The sequence below is a fragment of the Ambystoma mexicanum genome, chromosome 2p (assembly GCF_040938575.1).
Source record: "Ambystoma mexicanum isolate Mex_15411 chromosome 2p, UKY_AmexF1_1, whole genome shotgun sequence".
Taxonomy (NCBI): domain Eukaryota; kingdom Metazoa; phylum Chordata; class Amphibia; order Caudata; family Ambystomatidae; genus Ambystoma; species Ambystoma mexicanum.
Window position 1 is genome coordinate 500,219,253 of NC_090923.1, and position 24,621 is coordinate 500,243,873.

Sequence of the window (24,621 nt, forward strand, 5' to 3'; positions counted from 1 at the left end):
GGACAGGGCATTCTTTCCTCTTCCCTGGGTCGCCCATTGTTCCAAAGGGAACAGAGAAAGTCCAGTGCCCTAGCCAAATAAATGTGATGCTTCACCTCATGTCTTTCCTCTTCACCACTTGCAATGCATGATGTGTCTGACAGCTCATGAGAATGTTACAAGTGATTGTGAATATGATATGATATGATAGGTTTTTTATAACACGCTTAATACCCAGAGGTTTCTAAACACGGACCCGGGGAGCGCCCCTGTGTTGCATTGTGTCATCTAGCTTCCAAGGTGAGCACGTTGCCCAAAAGCTATCCTCCCGAGACTGTTTTGAATGTGTCTGTTGGGGGCCTGAGCTGAAGTGCACGAGGTTGCCGGTGGGTTGTCTCTATATGTAAATACTAAAGAGCAACTGGAATTGTATATGAACTGTACATATGTGTAATAAAGCTTACCTGGACTTCTTAACTAAGATGCTCACAGCTGAAATGTATCTCGACTAACAGCAATGCCTACCAGGTTACAACAGCTACCCAAATATAATTCTACAGATATGTCTGATCTCACCTTACTACCCACACCCATTCATGCACCGACCAAACGCAATGTCACTTTCTATGTGAGTTTGGGGTAGGTGGGAACGCAAAGGCAGATAGCGAGCCTGTTAAAACATGGTGATTAAATATGTTGGAATACGCAATTATATTGATAGCCATAAAACAATTAGGACAAAAGTATTGGAAGCTGAACGTGTGCAGTGGCTAGGAAGAGGTGTACAGTTGTTGCCCTATGCATTTGCCTTTATAATTGAACTTAGTTTTACTTTGTCAATTTATAGCCACAAACTTTTACAAGTGATGGAAATGTATGTTCCTGCTTATCAGGCTGCTGGCCTGCCTCCATAGAGACACTGCATAATATATGTACATCTATATATTCAAAAGTGACATTTAGAGGAAATGAGTGCTATTAGATTCTATCTGGGCTCTTACGTTAGCCCGAAGAGAATCAATCGCACTGTAATTGTTAATTTAATCTAGTGTTACTTAACATTTGAAAGCTTTTCAAAGAGCGTAGCTGCATTAAAACAATTTCCAAAGTTATCGCAGACACCTTGTGCCGAAAATATGAAAGTGGGGACTTAAATTCGTGTATGCACAATTACAAACAGATTCAGGTTCGTGTTAATGCACCACATTGTGGTGTGTGACTTGAGAAAGGCGAAATGATAGATTGTGATGATGCTCATCAATATGTGTCTATGAAAAGTACGCATATGGTGTCAAAGCTAACCAGGTACATGAAATCAAGTGCATATGGAGGAGATGAAAGTCCTTTGCATGCAACCACATCAAATGTATGTGTTTCACATGCATCCCTATAGTGAAGAATTGAAAAATCATTACTCTGATTCAAATTCTTTTGTTGTCATGGCAACAAGACATTGATGCATGAAAAATACGGAAATGTCTTTCAGTGTGTGTAAATGAAGTAACCCTTTCGCATATGTATGTTTTTCATGCAACAATGTGTGAGCAGTGTATGCATGCATGAGAGACATGCGTAACATGTTTATGTGCAAAACAACCTTTAAATGAGCTGATATTGACTGCGGGGACCACACTAGAGTCAAACCACGTGTCATTGTGAACGTGTGTGTGAACTGGAATGTCAGGGATGGGAGAACATGGTGACCTGGATGTCAAAAACGGATTTCAGGAAAATGAATTTCACAGAGCTAGGTTTGGACGTGCTCTCCTTCAGGTAATAGGATGGAGATGCACTCTGAATCGCCATAAAAGCTGCATTAGCATATCAGAGTGCAACGACCTTTGACGGAAATAAAGACAACAATATCTATACCCTGGGCATCGTCACCGACAGTGTAAATGATGTAGAAACACATGAGCCAATTTAATGATTTGGGCCATAGCAGTATTCGCAAAGCTCCCTTCAGCACCCGCAATTAGAGTTGGTTGTTTGGATATGGAGGATCTCTTCGTGACTGTGTACATGTAATATTTAAAGCAGTGACTTGTCAATGGGGGGATAATGTGCAATTGAGGTGGTGTGCATGAATGAAGAAGGTGTCCTTGGAATGGGGGGGCTCTATGAGGGGGGTTAGTACTTGATGGAGAGTAAGTGATGCAGTACCGCAATCAAGAGTGTATGCTCGAAAACATGGTCATTGGACAGCATGACCTAAAATATGTGCATGCATAACGAACGGATGTGGCATGTACAATATATGGAAAAGGGAAAGCCACTCACATTCTTCATAGATGCAGAACTACAGATCATAATGGAGGAGGACTGTTATGTGGATATGCCAAACCTTCACGCAGAATGCATCAAAGAACTACTGAAAGATGTGGATAATGTGGTAACATGCCATAGGCACGATATGATATGGTATTTTTATTTATATCGCGCCCATAAACAGATGTTTCAGAGCGCGTTGAGGCAAGGGAGGGGAAACAAGGGAGGACAAAACAATGATCTTACTTGGGCTAGTGACATTGAGAACGTGCAAATGTAGGGGAGACGGAAGGGGGAAAGTGTGAGGGGCAGGGGTGGGAGTGGAAAGTGCTCAACTCGTGAAAGAACAACAACAGGTAGTGCGGTCAGCAGGTGATACAAGGTGTGGACAATGGGTGCTGGTAGGGGATTGCAGGGTTGCAGATACAGACCCAAGTGTAGTGGTTACCAGGAGGCAGTTCAGGTGTGTGGCTGGGAGGGCAGGGATCTGGCCCTAGCAGGAAAGATAGTTGAGTCTCTTTGAAATTTGCAGATTAAGCAGACTGTTGTGTTCTGATCTACCTGATAGCGATAAACCAGGTATTTCAAAGGCCGGCATAGAGAGCATGGAATCGTGAAGCCTGGAATTGACCAGTGCTCCAACCACTGGTGCATGGTCTTTGTGTGGGAGGTAGGGGAGGACAAGGTGTAAGAGGCAGATGCTTAAGAAGACTTCTATGACACTGTCATTAACTTGCTTGAGTAAGGTCATCTGTGCAGTCTAAAAGTACCCCAACTACTTTCCTGAGTGACAATCAGGATTTTGAAGAAGGTGTTGGGTCATGGGTCATGGAACAATGCCTCTGTCTTGGAGGCATTGAGCTGAAGATTGTTCCAGGACAATCAAAGTTTAATTTGATTGAGACAGGCCTGAACATATTTTCTTAAGCTATAGTACTTCACCCAAAGGTGAAACATCAATAATTTAAGGCTCCTCAGCTGTCCAGGACCCAGCTCTACTCATTCCAGGAACCTCAACGCATGTACCATTGCGAACCATGAAGCACATCATTTGGATCTTAGATGTTTGATTTATGTTGTTTCAAAAATCAAAGTCCCTCTAACATTGCGGCCAAACTCTTGAAAATCTGCAAGAAGCTGGCCCATCCTTCAGCAGTCTCCACCTCTCCTGCTCCCTCCCAGGCCCTCTGTACAGCCCTGACTTCTCACTTCATAACTAAAATTCTGGACATCCTGTCCTCGCTCTCCTCCCCCTCTCCCTCTACTGGTCTCGGCCCCCTTAGCCACCTCTCCCTCTCCTCCTCCTTTCTTCTCTTTCTCCCTGATAACACCTGAAGATATTTCCAGACATGTCCGATCTATGAAAGAGTTGTCGAAACAGGTGCTCCCCTGCTCCTACAGAACGATCGAGGACCACATTGATATCTTTGCTCCAGCTTTGGCAAATTTCGGCAATCACTCTTTCACCACTGGTGCTTTCTCCTTTCTCCTAAAGCACTCCCTTGTGCACCCCTGCCTTAAAAAGCCTTCTGTGATCCTGCCTGTCCGGCTAACTATTGCCCGATCTCTATCACTCCTTTCTTGGGCAAACTCTTGGAAAAGCTGGCCATCTCCCAGCTTACTCTCCACACTGAAACTGTTGGCTGTCTCCATGACCGCCAGTCTGGATTCATAGCAGCTGGAGGCATGGAAACTGCTCTCCTGAACACCTGTGAAAATCTGCTCTCCAATCTCGACTCAAGCACCCCTTCCGTCCTTTTCCTCTTTGACCTATCCTCTGCTTTCGACACGGTCCATCACACCATTCTGATCCACCAACTCTGAGGAACTGGGCATCACAGATGAGGCTCTGGAGTGGCTGACCTCTTTCCTCTTGGACCTACCCTCGCAGATCCAATTTTGGCTCCAACACCTTTTTCTCCACATGTGGTGTTACCCAGGGCTCTAACCTCTCACCCTGGCTCTTCAATCTTTACATGGGGCTGTGGCTTGGCGCCAATGGAGGCGGACGGCTAGCGTGATAGCTCCGCTCTGACGATTTTCTATATTATTAATTTTGCTTGTTAAATACCTCGGGTATGTAAACAAATGCCTCATTATCCTTACCCAAATATTTCTTTCGCTCGCTGAGGTTTAACAAAGAAGTAACGCGGCTGAATCCCAGCATCTCAGCACCTTCGGAAGCTGGGCCTTTGAAGTTGCGTCATCCCCTGAGTGGGCGGTCGACGTTCCAGTCAGCTGGTCGGCTGCCGTGATTTAGGTGGCTCGCATTACGTTGGGAAGCAAATTCTACCACAACCAAGGTTCTTTTCTACCGTTTCTTCATTATCCAAGCCTAAAAGATATTAATAGACTGCCTACACTATATTTTAAGTGTTTTTTCCAGCACTTTTGTATTCTTTCACTATTTGCTAAAATAACTGTCCATATTCTAAGGTGTTTCTGAGGAGAATTACCAAAAATATACCCTCTTCTTTCCCCCTTCTTTGTGTCCCACATATAATCACTATTCCTCCTCAATAAGTGTACTTTCCAAACCAACTCATTACTGGGCCTGAATCTCAATAATTAACCACTGAGAGCTCTTTTCATATATCTCCGGCAAGCTCTGTGAGGAGGAAAAGGAAACATTAGAGGAACTTTTGATGACACAGGTGGGAGTGGGTGTGGAATTATCTCAAATTTATACTGTTTATATATCCCGTCACACATATATTATGACCACCAAAAAGGGACAGCCTAAAGAGGCCTCTGCATCGTCTTCTGCTGCATTAAAATACAGAAAGGTGAGTCTCCAATGCCCAAAGAAGAAGATGTAGATCCTGTCATGCAGACCATTTTGTTGGAAATAAGGGCTCTTAAGCCCTTTATGGAGGACACCAATGCTAAACTACAGCAACTGGATAATAAATGGTTTGCTTTTGAGTCCCAAATGAATGAGGTGGAAAGGAGAGTTAGTGACGCAGAAGATGTCTCTAATAAGGTCACTAATTTAGAAACCACAATAGCCTCATTACAACAACAAGCGGAAAATCTTGAAAATAGAAACAGAAGAAACATCCCTGCGTTGTTGGCCTTCCAGAAATAATTGAAAAGGACAATCCTACTACTTTTTTATATCTGTTTCTTCTACCTCAAATTCACAACCTCCCAGCATCTGTGCAGCTTAACATTCAAAGAGCACATCGTATTGGTCCTAATATACAATCTCTAAGCACCATGCATACACCAAGAACCCTTGTACTGGCCCTTCTAGACTTTAACCACATCACACTTATTATGGAAAAAGTAAGACAACTCATACAGCCAACAAGGGAAGGTAAAAAAATCTACATAACTCAAGATGTCTCCAAGATAACAGCGGTGAGAAGAAAATCATTTTTGGCTTTCAGACCTACCCTTAGGCAGCTTAATGCCAGATATGGCATTATTCATCCAGCAACCTTAAAAGTCACTTTAAATGGGCAATCTTCTACCTTCCAAAATGCTGCAGATTTAAGACAATATATCCAGTCTCACAAAAGGAACGATATGGGTACCTCTAACCCCATTACTTGAATACATTTTTATGACATTGTATTTTTTGCATTACATATTTTGACCTCCTTTGCCGGAGCGGGGTTTGGTGGCAATCTTCTTTTTTTTGGCTCCCACCACCCCAGTATCAATAATTACCCACTGAGAGCTCTTTTCATATATCTCCGGCCAGCTCTGTGAGGAGGAAAAGGAAACATTAGAGGAGGTTTTGATGACACAGGTGGGAGTGGGTGTGGATTTATCACAAATTTATACTGTTTATGTATCCTCCCACACATATATTATGACCACCAAAAAGAGACAGCTTAAAGAGGCCTCTGCATCGTCCTCTGCTGCATTAAAAAGACAGAAAAGTGAGTCTCCGAAGCCCAAATAAGATGATGCAGATCCTGTCATGCAGACCATTTTGTTGGAAATAAGGGCTCTTAAGCCCTTTATGGAGGACACCAATGCTAAACTACAGCAACTGGATAATAAATGGTCTGCTTTTGAGTCCCAAATGAATAGGTGGAAAGGAGAGTTAGTGACGCAGAAGATGTCTCTAATAAGGTCACTAATTTAGAAACCACAATAGCCTCATTACAACAACAAGCGGAAAATCTTGAAAATAGAAACAGAAGAAACAATCTTTGCATTGTTGGCCTTCCTGACATAATTGAAAAGGACAATCCTACTGCTTTCTTATATCTGTTTCTTCTTCCTCAAATTCCCAACCTACCAGCATCTGTGCAGCTTAACATTCAAAGAGCACATCGTATTGGTCCTAATATACCATCTCAAAGCACCATGCGTACACCAAGAACCCTTTTACTGGCCCTTCTAGACTTTAACCACATCACACTTATTATGGAAAAAGTAAGACAACTCAAACATGGGAAGGTAGAAAAATCTACATAACTCAAGATGTCTCCAAGATAACAGCGGTGAGAAGAAAATCATTTTTGGCTTTCAGGACTGCCCTTAGGCAGCTTAATGCCAGATATGGCATTATTCATCCAGCAACCTTAAAAGTCACTTTAAATGGGCAATCTTCTACCTTCCAAAATGCTGCGGATTTAAGACAATGGGCTTCATTCCGAGTTTGGAGGTAACCATGCCGCTATTTGCGGCATGGCTGCCTCTGAACTCGTCCACACTCCGGCCTGGTGAATGGAGTAATTACTGGTCCATTCTGAGGTCGGAGGGACCAGTAATTCCCCATTCACCAGGGCCATTACCCATTCCCATTTGAGCCCCCATAGGGCTCAATGGGAAGGGGGAAGGCGGAAATAACGGTACCGTAAATTATGCTACCGTTATTGACCCCGGAGTCCCTTTGCGGGTCCTTCCTTAACGCCTGCTAAAAGCAGGCGTTAAGGAAGGACCCGCAAAGGGAACTCGTAGTAGGGCGGTAAGGGTTTAACAGCACTGGTCTCGTTACCGGTGACCGTTAACCCTTACCGCCCTATTCGGAATGAGGCCCAATATATCCAGTCTCACAAAAGGAACAATATGGGTACCTCTAACTCCATTACTTGAATACATTTTTATGACATTGTATTTTTTGCATTACACATTTTGACCTCCTTCGCCGAAGAGGGGTTTTGTGGCAATCTTCTTTTTTTTTGGCTCCACCACCCCAGTTTACTACTTTTTGACATGAATTGGTGTGGCCGGTTTCTGTTAGCCACTGTTCATTTTACCCCTTTTGTATATTTTTGTCTTTTGCCAATTTTCATGTCTTCACTGTTTGTGGTCGCATCTTGTTTGTTTGTTTGTTTGTTTGTTTGTTTGTTTATTTTATTTATATTGCGCATCTGACCCAGAGGTAATTGGGCGCTAGAGGATAGTAATGGTTACATTGCATAGTATAACATTCACGGAAACAAATTACAATGGTACATATATACATATTAAACATTGTACATATTATACATAGGTCATAGCAATAGTATAGGATGGATGACACATACTAGTTCTACAGATCATCGCGCGTTTAGTGGTATCAAGAGCTGTTATTTTATGTTTTGTTGAGTATCCATGTGATAACATGGCTTCTGAATTTGTTGAAGGTTTGAATAGTCTGAATATTCTGAGGGAGAGTGTTCCAAAGCTGGGCGGCTAATAGCGGGAAGCTAGAAACTCCGGCTCTTTTTAGATTGTATCTGGGCACTGCCAGACATGATATGTTGGATGATCTAGTGATTCTGTTGGATACCTTCCATGTGAACTTCTTCCTTTTGTATTGCTCCTTACATGTATCCCCCTGTTCTGCTGGTCATTTCCTCACATTCTATGTCAACAGATTTTACTGTCCTAATGAGAATATATGTTTTTCTGTCTTCTTTCTTATTGACTGTTGTTTATATTTATACTTATGAACCCACTCTCCAGTTTCGATGCATCTTAATATAGTTTCTTGGAATGTGAAAGGTTTGCATAATCCGGTTAAAAGGCAAAAGGTTTTTTCGCACCTCAATAGATTAAAGCCCTCGATTGCTTGTATACAAGAGTCTCATTTTTCTAGAGAAGAAGCCACCAAACTCAATCGCCACTGGGTGGGTCAGGTCTTTTCTAGTCTTGCAAATGGAAAAAAAATGGTGTCATCACACTCATTAATAAAGCCCTTAAATGCAAAATAATTTCTACAGAATCTAATAATTTAGGAAGATGAGTTATTATCAGGCTATAATTTGACTCCACAACATATATGATTCTCAATATATATGGCACAACATCTGCTGATCCGTCCTTTTGGAGGCATCGTAGAGATCATGTGCTTCGATGCAATCCTCAAAATCTGATTGCATCTGGAGACTGCAAGCAAGTCATTGATCCCATTATGGATAGGAAATCTGATGTATGGTAGACTAATACTACATCCCATAAGCCATGTATTAATTTCATATCTGAAGTTGGTCTTAGTGACGCATGGCCTCCACCCTACAGAATATATCTTTTATTCTACACCTCACAATTCCTTCTCTCGACTAGATTATATTTTAATTCCTAACTCTATGGTTAGTCTCCTCCTTGATGCCTAGATAGAATCCATTACAATTTCTCACTATGCACCAGTACATAACCAAATTGCTTGGCCAATAAGCTCTCCTTACTCCAACAAATGGAGATTCAATACTAATCTATTAAAGGATGACTCATTTACACAGCTTATCACACAACAACATAATAATTATTTCGCTGAAAACAAGAATCACGACCCTTCTATTACCAATAATTGGGACTGCTACAAAGCGGTTCTTAGAGGTCATATTATTTCTTATGTGAAAATAAAAAGAAAAATCTTAAATACGAAACAGAGTCCATCCTCAGACAGCTTAAACCCCTAGAAACCCAATTTGCCCGTACTAACTCTTCCTCTACTCTAAAAGAGATCCTAAAACTAAGACTCCAATATAAAAAAATCATCACACAATATTCATGTAACAACCTACTTAAATATAAGGCAAAGATTTATCAATTTTCCAATAAAACTAGTAAATTGTTGGCCAATTATCTTAAACTTAAGAAAGAAAGAACAAAAATAGTAGCTTTACAAGATCACTTAGGTAATAGGAAATTTCCGGATAAAGAGATTGTTCTAGCATTCAAAAAATGTTATTCCAATTTATACACATCTGAAGCCCCTCCCAATAATCCCGCTGTTAATGACTTTCTGCATAAAGTATCCCATAATTCCTATCCTTGCTCTAATCTTGTATCACTTAATGCACCTATTAACTTCCCCTGAAATACATTTGGCCATCAAAACTGAAAAAAGGATAGGCCCTTGGATCTGATGGTTTCCCTGTAGATTTTATTGCCCATTTTTCAGATCTGTTAGTCCCAAATCTTAATGAACTCCTTTCTCACTGTATTTCAAATAGCAATGCACAAGGTTCATTTCTAGAACATATGCTAATTGTATTCCCCAACCCTATTAAAGATCCTGAACTCCCCCAAAACTATCGTCCTATTTCCCTTATCAACTCAGACTGCAAGATTTATGCAAACATGTTAGCCAATAGACTCCTCCCCTTTCTACCTAATCTTCTTAAACAAGATCAAGTAGGGTAAGTTAAAGATAGATTAGCTTCTTCCAATATCAGGCTTTTTCTTAACATCATAGATATATTGCACAAATCAAAGGATCCCCATGCTGCAGTTGCACTGGATGCAGAAAAAACATTTCATAGAGTTGAGTGGGATTTTATGTTTGAGAGTCTTAGGTGGCATGGCTATGGTCCCCCATTTCTGTCTATGATCAAAGTCCTATATCCTGATCCCAAAACTGCAGCCTTTGTGAATGGTCAAATGTCCTCTTTCTTCCCCTTATCCAGGGGCACTCACCAAGGCTGCCCTCTTTCTCCAATTTCTCTTCATTCTAGTGTTAAAACCCTTCCTAGAAGCTCTAAAACAAGATGATAACATTCAAGGAGTTTCATATTAACAATTACACATTACAATGGTGGTTTATGCTGATGATGTACTCCTCTTCCTGAAAAACTCACAGCAAGATGCCCAACATTTACTACAAATAGTATCTAGGTTTTCGAAAGCTTCGGGCTATAAACTGAACATAGAAAAGTCAGAAATTCTTCCCCTCAACATACATTGCACACCTGATCACACCCGTACGCTAGGTATGAGATGGTGTCCCCAAGGTTTCAAATACTTAGGCATCCACATTTCGGCCTCCATTAATAGTATTCGTAAATGCAAGTCAGACATCTTATTAGATAGAGTTAAAGAGTAACTATCCTCTTGGACCCGTCTCTATCTATCGTGGTGGGGACGACTAGAATCTAATAATGATGAATGATAATTTCCCCCATTATCCTCTACTTTCTTCATGTGTTACCAATCCACCTTTCTCCATCCCTTTTTATGTTGCTTGATTCCTCTCTTACTAAATACTTATGGGGTAAAATGAAACACAGAATTGCTCTTAAAAAACTTAAAAAATCCATATCTCAAGGCGGTGTTGGGTTCCCTGACTTTAGAAAATATCACATGGCCTTTGTCATCAAACAAACACAGTGGTGGTTTGCTCAAGATGAAGCATTCCACATACCCAGATGGGTGTGCCTGGAAAGAGCTATGGTGTCTCCAATATCCCTTGCTGACCTTTATTTTATTAAAGGAAAGAATATATTTACTAAATGCTCTTCCTTACGCCAATCCTTCCTATATCTTAGTCTATATATGTTCCCACATATTGCCAAACAATATGGTACTCCAATTTCTTTCAATGAGTTTACTGCTAAATTCTGTATGCCTGCTTCTTCCTTGAAACAATTTCTTGCCATCATTGCTGCAATAGTAGAACATTTTGAATTACTGATGTATAGCTCTGCTATCCCCAATACACAAAGATTACTCTGTATGTTAAACTCACAAACTACAGCCTCAATTCTCTATAAAACTGTACGTTTGACCTCAATTGCTCCAGGAATTGAGTGTCTTCAATGATTGGAAAGATGATTGTCCACTGTTAAATAATCAATTATGCTGGCCTCCTCAATGGCAATATATCTCTAAAATTACAGTATGAGCTAGCCTAACTCAGACCCTTTTCTTTTTTCATCACCGTGCCTTGATTACCCCAGTCTCCCTTTTCAAATGTGGCTTATTAGCCAATGATAATTGTTGGAGCTGCTTACATTCTCGAGGTTCTTTTAAACACATGTTTATAGAGAGTCAGTATGTCATACCATTTTGGGACTCTGTATGGAATACCATCAAATGTATTTTTAACCTTCATTAAGATTTTTGTTTTCATTTTCTCATTTTAGGCAGTTCCATGTTGAATAATAATCCCAGTTATAAACTTGCATACTACTTGTTTGATGTATGCCTAATGGTTGCAATTCAAACCATAACTACAAATGGTGGAATTCTATGTGCAATATTCATAGGTTAGAAAGTTGTAATGCATCTTTCCACTATCTTCTTGGTAAATATCAGCTGAAATAGCAATACTTCCTTGACTTCATATCTTATGCTAATCCACACTAGTATACTGTAAATTCCTAACCAGAATATTTTACATACTATATTTGTACCCGCAACATCCCCTTCCCTCTTCCATCCCTCCTTCTGTACATGTCTAGTCCTGTTCTTGTCTCCTTGTTCATTTTGTATCCCCTTATACTTACAAAAACCTTCAATTTCTGCATTGTATAATTTTACATAAGGATACTAGGCTTACAAATGCATTAAGTATCCATAATTTCTTCTACGTTATGTTTTATTTGCCATACATATTATCACTTGTTAATTATATCAATTGCCTTGTATACCTACTGTTATTCAATAAAGATCTTTTAAACAAAATAAAAGTCTTTAGAATGGCCTCTCTGGCCCACATAATCTCCACCTTCTGTTCTAAGTGTTATGCGTATGACACACAGCTCTCTTTCCATCACCCTACAGCATTCTCTACTCTCTTGCACATTCCAGACTGTCTATCTGGGATTCAGGATTATTGCCCATCGAACAATCTCTGCATTTATGCCAGCGAGATGGAGACCCTTCTCATCGTGACCCCTGCTCTCTAACTCTGGCCACCCTCTATGGGCCCTATTCCTTTGCTGTTCCTGTGAGGCGAAAACATTTCTGTCATCTTCGACTCCACTCTCTCCTTCTCTCCTCACATCACAGACCTTTCAAAGGACCACTACCAGCTGCACCTCCTCATAGGTACTCTTCCTTTTCTTACTTTCCCCCAAAAGCTTATTGTCTTCAGAGCCCTGGTTCTCTCTAGGTTCGACTATTGTAATAGCCTCTTTCTCAATATACTTTCCTCTACTCTCCGCCCTCTGCAACTAATCCTGAACAGGGATGCAGGACTAATCCTTATCCTGAATCCCAGTGACCATATCTTTCCAGCCCTGATATCTCTTCACTGGCTCCCTGTGGGTGCAAGGATCAACTTCCATACCCTCTGCACCATCCTAAAGGCTTTCTGGGGCTGGGGCCCGTGCTACATTCAACACTCTCTTCCTAAATACCTCCCTACTCGAGGCCTTCACTCTGCTACTGACAACTTTCTGAGGGTCAGATGCCTCTCCAGTCAGAGAGTAGGGGGTAGATCACTTTCCTCTGCAGGTTCCTCCCTTTTGAACTGCCTCCATGTCCCTCTCAAACATGAGACAGACCACATGTTCCAGAAGCACCTAAAAAAATTCCTTTTCTCTTCTGATTTCTCTCCCTCCCACCCCTGTGGATCTATCTGTCTGTTGCGCCTACTGGTTGCCTGGTTACCCTCAGTGTCTCACTGGGTACCTGGCTCCTCCTGACTGGTCTCCTACCCTGATTGCACTCCCCCTTGTACTTTCCCTGTCCCCTTTCCCTGTACCTTGAGTTACCGCACTTGCACGATCTGAATGACACAAGGCCTAGTGAGATTGTTTGTCTTGTCATCCATCAGTACCCTCCTTGTCTTGTTGTGCCTAGCAAAACCATGAGTACAGGTGCTCTATAAATAACTTATCACATCATATAATAAAATTTAATTTGTAACATGTATGTGGCCCCTGTCAGTTCTACCTGGATATAACATTTTAATGTAAAAGTTTGTCATCACCCATTCTGGCAATGAGCAATCTCATTATTTACACCAGATTATGTTTCATGACTAGCACCACAAGCATAGGTGTTTATGTGCTAGCTAGTTACTAATGCATGTTCCCAGTTTCTTTAGCGCATTGGCAGCAGCATGGGTGATTGGTAGCTCTGGACATAGGTCAAGACAGTAGACCCCACCTAAGTGTGATGCTATGCAACGCACTGCAGTCTACCATGACATTGTGTACTCTGAACAGCATGAACCTTGAATGACTGAAGGCATTGAACCTGATGCTCACCACATAAAAGGTCTACTCAATTTTATTGACAGTCATCTCCGAAGTGAGCATATTTTACTTGATGGGCAGTCACTGTCCAGAGTTGGAGTAAGGTGCCATGTCAGCTGAGTTCCATGGAACTGAGAGAATGTATGCTTTGATAAGCAATGTAAAATTGGTGGTATGATCACTGCTCCAGTCACAGATGCAAGGAAAGGAGTCAGTATTTTCTAAACAGTAATGGTATGCACGGACAAGTACCATATCATGATATGAATCATCAAGGGGCGCAGCTGAGCAGCAAGGAAAATTGCTGCTTGAATCCTCAGCTCTGCGTTCAGAGATATCCCGATGTCTAAATATCCTGTTGGTTTGAACCACAGGATGATTGGAGGCCAGCTCATGTTTGCGCAGTTTGGTGGGGATCGACTGACCGCTTTTGGTGTTTATACGTGCCCCTGAATGGTGCCAAAGGATGCCGCGGCCAACGGCAGAGTGTTGGCGTGAGAGTTCCCGGGACATATCTGAAGCCTGGTTAACGTGAGGCCACCTCAGCGGCTCGCCGCCTCACCGGGTAAATGCTTCCTGATCATCCGGCAGTCTAGGTGTTAGGGAGAATTCTCCAGAATGGCTAATTTCCCTTACCTACTGAGTCACTCAGCAGCTTTGATGGATTTCTGGGATTTATTTTTTTCACCTGGTAAGAGTGTGAGCCTTTTTTCCCCACTCTTACATGTGTTTTTCTGTGTGTGTTTAACATTTTCTTGTGTTCATAGACTGTGAAGCCTCACCTACTCCGAAGACATCATGTTTTGACTGTGAGTTACACAGCACCTTCATTGCAGTGATACAGGGTTGTCTTTTTGACTTCCCAACTCCGACTCCATTTTCTGGTACTGACTACTGTCTCCCAGAACATGTAAAGTTGACATTGACTTTATTAGTCTCTTTTAAAAACTGACAGACCAGTACAAACTATCTTAAACAGGGTTCTGGAAAGGGTTAACACTTATCCCTTTTTGTCTGTTTCTCTTGGAGCATTGTTACGCCCCCTTTTCATTAAGATTTGGCTGGTGGCAGTGGTTACTACCCTATTCTTCCTACCGTGGTAATCTTAAATAGTCCTGGTATTTTTATAGGCTATCTTGGTAGCCTCGAACTTAAACCCGCTAGACCACATACGTTTTAATATGGTTCCTGCTGGGTTTAGTCGCCATTTCTTTTTGTAAAAGTCTTTCTCGTATTTTACTCTGCGTGCCAAAGCAGGTTTGGTTCCTTTGTTCGCCGTCCATTCTCGGGCTTCTGCACAGAAGCCCTCCTTCGGTGCCTGTATGTCTGGGGGGGTCAGGATGTGAGGGAGGGGTTTAGGACTCCCTGCACTGGGTCTCCTTGGAGACCCATGTCACACTCTGATCTGATTGGCTTTGGTGACTGTTCCGGCGGGACAGCCACCATGATTTGTGATTGACAGCCAGTGTGTGTATTTGGGAGAAAACTGCATAAAAAGCATGGTCTCTGGGGCTGGAAAGGCAGAGTCACCACTGGAACGAGAGAACCGAAGAGGAGCTGACAGAAGAGGTCCCCTACAATGACTGAACCTCCCGTTGAAGCCCGGCGGCAGGTCGAAATCTTCATACTCCAACGACAGGGAAGATCTGCAAGGAATCTTCTCCCCTCGAGCTGGTGGGAACAACCAGTTTACAAAAACTGCTTGCCAGGCCTCCTTTCTCTGGTCGAATTTGCTGTACAGAGCTACAGTGAACCGGATAGCCAGAAGAAATGGACCCTTCTTGCGTTTAAAGGAGCACACCTTTTATTCGCTGCTTTGCTCTGCTGCTGATTTCTTCCCTGGGCAGTGCAGGACCCTCCAGTCTTCCTACTTCGTGTAAGTCCAACATTCACTTCAGGAACCGTGAGCCTGCAGGACCTGCCAGGAACGTCCAACTCAGCTACAACCTTCTTCTCCATTCAAACCCAGTTGTTTGTTTCGTCCAGCTGCGGTGAAAGTGTGTGAAACCTTTCGCCAATCCGAGGGCTTGTCCTTCTCCATTCTTTAAGCTAACTTTTCTGCCGACCAACTTTGTCCTGAACTCTTGGCAAAGACTTAACCGCAAACTACCCTGAACTGTGTGATCTTGAGCAAAAGATTTTGACCCATTTACTTTGGGCCAGGCCCCTTTTTAATCGGATTTCCTCACTGTAGTTCCTTTTTTCTAGATTGCCCTGCTTACTTACTTGTTGGTGTTACTCAATTTCTGCCTAACTTTGTCTTTCCCTCCCTTTTGAATTACTGGAGTGCCATTTTGCTCACACTTCATTTTGAGCCTAACTTTTCCAGAATCTATTGGGTGTGGTGTAGTGTATTAAGAGTGTGATTTTTCAACTGCTTTACTTCACTGAAATGTTTTACAACTGATGTGTAAATAAATGTATATTCTTTTACTCAGACAGGTTGAGTCAGTGTTTGTTTGAATCATAGTAATTGCTGTCCTTTGTGTAACTATTGATACTGCTCACTTACTCTTGAGATAAGTCTGCATGCTCAGCCATCGCTAGCACTTAACTGTATAGTACATGCTTGTACCTAAGGTGAATTTGTACTGTCACTTGTAGTCTTAATTGTGTGTGGTGTTCCCAAAGGGTACTGCAATAATTCTGCCTAACATTAGGTAGCAAATCTGTGCACACGTGCTAGCCGAATGCGAGTTGTAGCCTGCACTGCTGATCCTTGCATGCGGACCGATGGTCTTGTGTTGGCCCTGATTCCTGCTGCGTGAGCGGTGTGCAGGGCAGGCATTGCAATGGGAGATCCGAGGTGAGGAGATTAGCATTTCGAGGTGGCTCTGTCACCCACGCTGGTTGTGACCCATTCTGAGAGGTGCCATGGCAAACGGCTGGAGCCCTGGTAGTTGAAATGCAGGGCTTGCAATAAGCCTGTTATTTACAACTGGAAAGCAAATTTCAACAGTGTGTGACACACTGAAATTAGGAATTACATTGGATGAAAGCTTTGCTGGTTGCTGCTAAACTTTCCCAAGGAGACGCTGGTGTTACCCCTTGCTGGTGAATGCAGGTGTAAGGTTGCCTTGTGTGTTTCTTCTGCGTTGACACTTGCTTGGGACCCCTGGGAGTACTTCCAGCATTGCACTCATTGGCTTGTATGTTGTTTGTGAATATTATTCATGGATACCTGACGGTCTGAATAAATGGCGAGTGACCCTGTGTAATCCTGACAACAGGGTGACAATATGACATTGTGAGGCATAATTTGAGGAGCGATTGGCATATCCGTGTTACTTTGACACTGCCCTTGACACCTGCAGCCACGACCCTTGGCACTTGTAGGAAACACAAGAAAGGCACAATGGACTTGTTCACCAGCACCCCACTGAGAGAGACAACTGAAACGGCTACGGCTGCTGGGGCCCAATAAGGGGCCCACTCTTGTGGCGCCAATATGGATCCCTACATGTCTGTGATTCAGGCAGGGTTTGCATCAGTTAACAGAAAACTTGATGACATAGTAGCTAACATTACCTCTCTGTGCACAGAACTGGACAAAGAAAGTGGCCACATCACTGTGGTGGAACCTCGTGTTAGTGACTTGGAAGATGTGATGGCCGCTCACAGCCATGATCTTACTGAGATCTAGATCTGATCCAAAAATTGCAGAGAGACAGAGGATCGCTTCAGTTTGAGTCTGTCGGAATTCATATTAATCCAGACTTCTTTGCTGGGATCCAGGCTTCCAGGATAACATATAACCAAGTTAAGTGACTGCTACGGAAAAGGCAGGTAAAATATGCCATGATGTTTCCAGCTAAATTGCGCATTCAACATGGAGGAATGGCACACTATTTTTAATCTTCTGAAGAGGCTTCAGCATATATTGAAAGATCGATACCAATCTTGGTGTGTTGAGGCCCAGATACGGGATGGAAGGCTCAAGCATCACGGACAGCGCAGTCATCCTCTGGTGTTGGAACACTGAACATTGTAACTGGCTATAATCATTTAAGCTTTGCATGTATATGTCCTACTGTGCTTTGAAGGACGCTATCCTGGACTTTGGTATAAACCAAACATTTCCATCCCTCCAGCACCACATCATCAGAGCCTTGCATGCCCCTCATACTGCATCTCAGAGCCACCCCTGTCTTCATGCCTGCAAGGTAAGCACTGCTGGGCTTTGTCCCAGGCTGTTTCCCATTTTCAGCGTGTATTGTGGCATGTGTGTTTTCTGGTGCCATAATTCCACCTTGATGCAACCACTGCATTCTGTGCGATGCGTGGGCATTTCCAATGCCCTGTGCACTGAGCGCATACCTCCCTGCTCCGAAGCCCAGGCGGGCCTTCGAGATTCCACATGGCTTTCCTTTTCCATCATGGCCGCCGCCTCGGAAGCACTGACGTGCTAGGACTGCTGACTAGCCCTAAATCATCCTCCAGCCTGATTGGCTGAGCAACCTACCATCTTGGGCCAATACTGGGAGCTGGCAGACGAACGCTGGCCCTCTGACTAAGGCCCACCTGAATGCCCCTGTCTGCCCATGTCTGGTGCTGCAAAGTGCCCCCGTGATACCGCCTCTCCAACCCTCACATCTCAGAACTATCCTCTCTGCGCTATACTCCCAGGAGCTTAAACAATGTGTCACCGACTTGCCCAGGTAAGCACACCACTTTACCTGTCTGGACTTCCTGTAGACTTTCTACTGACTCATACGTGGCACACAGCATCTTAAAGTCACTCATTACCTACTTGTAATGGCCACTCGCCTAGGTGTGTTTTCCAACTGTGCATCCCCCCATTTGTAATGGTTTCCAGTGATTGCTCGGAAATATTGAATCTGGGTGTTCTCTTCAACTGTGCATTCCGACACTTCAAATGGTTTCTAGTGCTTCTGGCTTAGGTGTGCTTTTACATCAATGCAGCTACTGCACCGTGTGCCACTAGAAAACCTGAACTTTAGGCTGCTCGACAACCATGCACCCTTCGGCCTATCCCTACCTTCTAAACCTCTCCTTTCCTCTTTTGCCTGTCCCTTCCCCTCTCTCCCCACCCACTCTCTCCCCATTCCTGTCACAGCACTTGCACTTTCTAAAACGCTATCATGCCACGTATGATAGTTGTATGTTCTTTGTTGCTGCGTGTCCCTTCCTTCCCTCCCCCAGCCTCCCCTTCTTACCTCATTCTAGTCACAGCTCTTGCACTCTCTGTAATGCTGTCAGGCCCAGTACGACAGTTTTGTTCTGTATCTCTCTGTAAAACAGTCAATGCTGTTGTATGTTTGCACCATTGAAACACCTACAGCACTTGCTCCTTCTGAATGATTCAAGGCACAGTAAGAATGTTGTTTACTTAATTTACCCCGTGTTCCTTCCCCTGCCTTGAAGTGATTTGAAACACTTGCTTTGTGTATAGGCGCTATACAAATGACTAACAAATAAATACATATATAAATAAAGTTCACATTGTGTTCCCTAGAGTTCCAAAGGGGGCATGGTATGGGCTACACATTCTAGTTTGATAGGATTGTGGGGGGTAGGCTGCTGTTGGAGAGTGGATTGACCACAACTGGCTGAAATTGAATGGGGACAAGACTGAGCTGCTGGTGGTGGGTTCCCCTCCTGATCCTTCACTGTGGATTGCCTCTTTCTGGCCCTCCTCTCTTGGCCCTTTCCCTGTACCTTCCTCTAACGTAGGAAATCTTGGAGTGAACATGTCAGCCGATCTCTCCCTAACAGCCCAAGTGGCCTCGGTATACCAGCGGGGTCACTTTCAGCTCAAAATATTAAGGAAAGTGCTCCATTTGATTCCAGCATCACTTCGTCCTCCTGTTGTGGCAGCTATGATTCTGAGCAGGCTGGATTATTGGATTTTGTACCTGGCGCAACCCAAGGGGCTGATTGGCAGGCTACAATGACTTCAGAATTTGGCAGCAAGGCTAGCAACGGGTACCCGCTATGGATTCCATACAGCCCCTGTCCTACGCTCCCTCCACTGGCTCCCCGTGGCACAACATATTTAGTTTAAGCCCTTCTGTATCGTGCACCGGGCTGTGCATGGTATAGGTGCTGAATATCTACTTGCCAAATTTGAGCGATATGTCCCCAATCACCCACTAGGATCAGCTTCTGCCGGTATGCTTTGTGTACCCCCTTTTCGCCACTCTCGAATTGGTGGCCGCGCCTTTTTTTGTCTCAGAGGCACAGCTGTGGAACAGCCTTCCATCCACCATTAAACTCTTGCCTAATCATCAGGTTTTTCGGAAGACTCTGAAGATTCATCTCTTGTGACGCGCGCTAAATAAATTGCCACAACATAACAAAGGGAGGTGGGGCATAGGGAAGGTTGATACGTTAAAATGTTTGATGGACATGCAGATGAAGGTTACACTTCAGACACTTTTGAACATGATGGACATGTGGGAGTAATCATATACACATGGCGGGTGATGGAACAAATTGTGGGCTACTACCTATCACACAACTAATATGCAAAGTAAAAGGGCTCAACAACCCTGTCAAGGCCAGGAAAATTCTTGCATACGTTGACAGGCATGGGTCAACAAAATGTATGCTCCAGGAGACTGATGACTTGGGAAGGGTACCTGAGTCATTTGCACGCAGATGGAACCCCTTGAGATACTGTACTTTTTACTGCTTACAGTCCTGGGCTGCCCTTACCCTTATGCATTACTCCTTGGGGTTTTAGGTTACTAAAAGCAAGGCTGACCTGCAGGGTCGATATGTTGTAATCTGGGGTGCTTTGACCCGCATGCTGGTAGCACTGAATTTTACCTGCTGATTTTTAGCATCTTGACACAGGCTGATGAGGCCTCAATATTATGGTGGGGGATTTTAATAAGATCATTGATATCAAAAGGACAGGTGGTCTAGTGCCCCTTGGGTGCTGGCCGGGGCAGCCCAGAAACTTCATCAACTTATGTCGTACTATACACTCTCTGATGTATGGCGTGACACAAATCAACCTGCTAATGAATATCCGTTTTACTCATCTGTCCACTATTCTGGGTCACAAACAGATTTCTAGCTGGTATTCCCCGATTTGATGATGACCGTTTGAGACTGTAGCATTTACCGTCACACACTATATGATCTGTCATCAACTCTTGTGTTTGAACAAGATACTAGACACCGCCATTTGTCGATAATGGCCCGAGACATGCTTAAGGATGCAGAGTCAGTGGAGATGTTGCACAGTAAAATCGAAGAATATTTTGGAAATCAATGAAGGGTATGTGCCACTTCATGTGCCAAGTGGTATCAGAGGTATTCTTCTGGTGCTCTTAAAGATATTAGGAGGGAATTTACTGTGGTTGAGAAATAACTGACGGAATTGGAGAACAGGCATGTTGTGATGCATGATGGGCCAATCTCGGAGCTAATGCAGGACAATCTGACAACATTTTGGGAAATGGCTGTCTGGGAAATTTTGTATATGTCCAAACCAATCAGAGCCCTACATTATGGTGAAGGGGATATGCCGGGCAGATTCTTGTCTAGAATATCTAGTGCTAAGGGTGTCCCCTCACCAATACCTTCAGAATTTAATAAGAGCATGTTCATGCTTTGATGTGGCCTTTAACCCTAACCCTGTAGAATTTAAGACTGCATACTTTTATGGACTCCAAAAATAAATTGTATCCCAGTTAATTTGTGAATTTGACATGGAAACACCACTAAAATGAATAATAGAACAGGGGACCAAACTATAAGAAGTGATATTTGGTCAGGGAGAGTAAAGACCTAAGAATAAGGAGACACAACCCAAGTTTAAAGAACCAGTGCCAGCGATTCTGGTGGTACAATTTGTAAAGATGCAGCTTGAATAAGCCCAAACTCAGGCAAGAAATAACATGAAACCTAGCCAAAGGGGCATACCTCCAAAGAGGACATCACCCCAAACTCCTATGTTCTAATCCATTGATCCCAGCAATAGGGATTCTTACATTAGCCCTAGATATTTGTGTAATTCTCCCAGAGTGGGATTTTGACACAATATGTCAGGTCTAAATAACAATCAAAATCAAATGTGCAATGGCCCATACCAGACACTAGGGGCTCAGAGTATATTTGACCCTAATATAATGGTGTATGGCCACCAAGAAAGACCAAGATATGTGGATAGATTCATTGAAAATGGAAACCACCATAGGGGACAATTCCGCCAAATGAAAGACAAAATATGAATTATGTCCCTCGTCAATAAAACCAATGACCACCACCAGTCAAACATGGTCAAAGGATGGCCACTCCACGTTCTCTGCCACCTGTGTCACATGAATTCAGAGGTAGCAGAAACAGAAATCAATCTCCTGAGAGGTACCAGAATAGGCCTAATCAGGGTGAGTTTAACCATTACCGGCCCGGCAGCAAAGAGAGGAATTCAGAGACATGGACAAGTTTCAATGCTTAGAGGCCCAAGTCAAAATGTTGTCTGAACAGATATGAAAGTTATGTGCAGTTCAAAAGCAACAGCCAAGTAAAGGTGGTGAATGTCATAGGAGTGATCTTGTGCGTTCTGACAATAAGTGACTAGTTAATAATCTCTGCACTGATGAAAACACAGATGTCTGTGAGTCACCTTTGAATAATGGTTCTGAATGGCCTACTGATTTAAAAATAAGAAAACAAACAAATTAAAGTGAGACAGGGAATTTCAACACACAGAAAAAGGGAGTGTGGTTTGAATGAGAATTGAACCAGACTATTGAGGTGTGTGAAAATGAAGAACAAAATGGGAAAATAAACAGGACAAACCCAAAGAACAGATATACAGATTTAAAAAAGAGCATCCAATGTGAAAATAAAACACAAGGACGAAGAGGTAGGGTCAACAGATAGATTATCCTCACTTGACAGTCAGAATACTGTTGATACCCACACAGAAGCTACAGTAGCTCAAAAGGAGGGTGCAGGTCAGTCACCTGAGGGATATTTTGAACCACGGATATTCCAAGGGACAGAAATGACAGGCTCCATGCAAAGCACAGATAAGTGTCATGTGCCAAGAGTTGACAGGCTGTCAAGTGATATTTGTGAATATACCCAATCAATAGGTTGAAGTGTAGAAATAAGTGGCGAGGACACGACCAATGAGAAAAGTACAATAAGCAATTGGTGTGTGAACACTAGTGGTCCCAAGTCAGAGGGGCACTCAGTGGCTACACTCCAAGTGGGTTCTGAGTCCAGGAGAATAGACAAATAAATTCAAAATGAAGTGGTCAAAAAGGCGGGAATGATGTCATTTCATATGCCCATTTGCCAAGCAAAGAGTAAGAAAGAGCTAAGGACAGTAAGTCCTGAAATCATCAAAAATTCACACTTTTTGTGTGTACTAGAATAGTTTGAAGATAGGTAATATGCTCCTATTACTATTGACGAAAAATGTCATGCATTTGCAATGATTGATACAGGTTCCTAAGCAACAATAATGTCAAAAGAACTAGTGAAAAGTATCGATTAAGTGAGATCCCAACAAAATCACACAAAGTTGAGACTAAATGAAGGCCTTGTGCACAAATTCAATGGGGAAGAAATACCTATCGGATGTGTCACTGAGTTTGACATAAAGATAGGGACGCATCGATGACAAAGGACGTGTTGATTACATCCATTAATGAAATACATTTTCTCATAGGGACGAATTGCCTGAAGAGGTTGTCGTCCCTCATTGACGGGGTAAATGGAGTATTGTGGTCCTTAGCTAAAAAGCCATTGAGATCTAAGAAAATAATGACACAAAGCAATAGTGTAAAAGAATTCCATACCATTGCTAAATGAGAAAGTGAAGTGGAACTATATCTTCATAATGGCTGTGCCCAGCATCACTGTCATTCTCATGTGTCAGGATGAAATGTGAAGAGAAAAAGAGAAGCAGTCTTTGGAGATTTATTTGGACCCCAAGAAAAAATAGCAAACAGAAAATAGATGAAAACACATTACATTTTTATCTAAATGAAAAAAAAACGCAAACCAAATGTCACTCCAGAGATAAACAAAGAAAAGCACATTTCAACCATCTCAGAAATACACATGGGAGACTGGCAACCATGGATTCCAATCCATGTGAATGGGCATCCTGAAATGATTGAAGCCACTTTAGCACTTGAACATCAAAGGAGTTTTATTAATACAAAGGTACTCCAGCAAATAATTGACAGGGAGGAGATCCCAAAGTTCAGAATCAAGAATCAACACATTTTTGGCCTAGATGTCCCTGAGTCGGGACAAAGAATTGTAAGAAGATGCACGTTAAATATTACAATTGGCCCTAAAAATATCCATCACAATGTGAATACTGTGTCCCGTTTTGTGTCCCGTGAGCGGGACACAAAACAAATTCTATTTGAGAAATGACATCATGCACAGGATGTGTATGGTATTAGACATTCGAAATCAAAAGCTTAGGTCCAGGTTGGGTGGAGGCGCACCTGAACTTGAAGACAAAAGACAATCTTACCATTGCACCCAAATGACACCATATGCTGTTGAACTGTGGGTGAAATGGGATGTCACCATTGCTGCATTCACCAGACAAGTTACAGTAGTGTTAAAATACTGAAAGGGACATAAGATAAAAGTTTCTGATGCATTTGTATGCCTAAATCATCCATGAGGCAGCAAGGGTTACAATGTGGATATAAACCACTAATAGAGTTTGGGGATGGACCCCTTCAGATCCTGGTGGACAATGAAGATAGTCAAGACATTCATTCGGAAGGGAATTCAGCAATAGGAATGGCAATACAGAAGTCTTACTACACTGCCGATTTCAGTAACGCCGTGATTGGGAACATTCCTGAAAGCTATGTGAATGCACAGGGTGAGTTGCCAGAATCCTTGGATTCTAAGCCTATATGAATCTTCAAAGTTCAGTCTGTGTACCCTTATGAGCCAAGTGAAATAGTGTGTTGTCATCAAGATTGTATTCTATTCAAATTAAGTGAATCTAAAAGAGAAAAACAGCATATTGAAATGGAGGTCA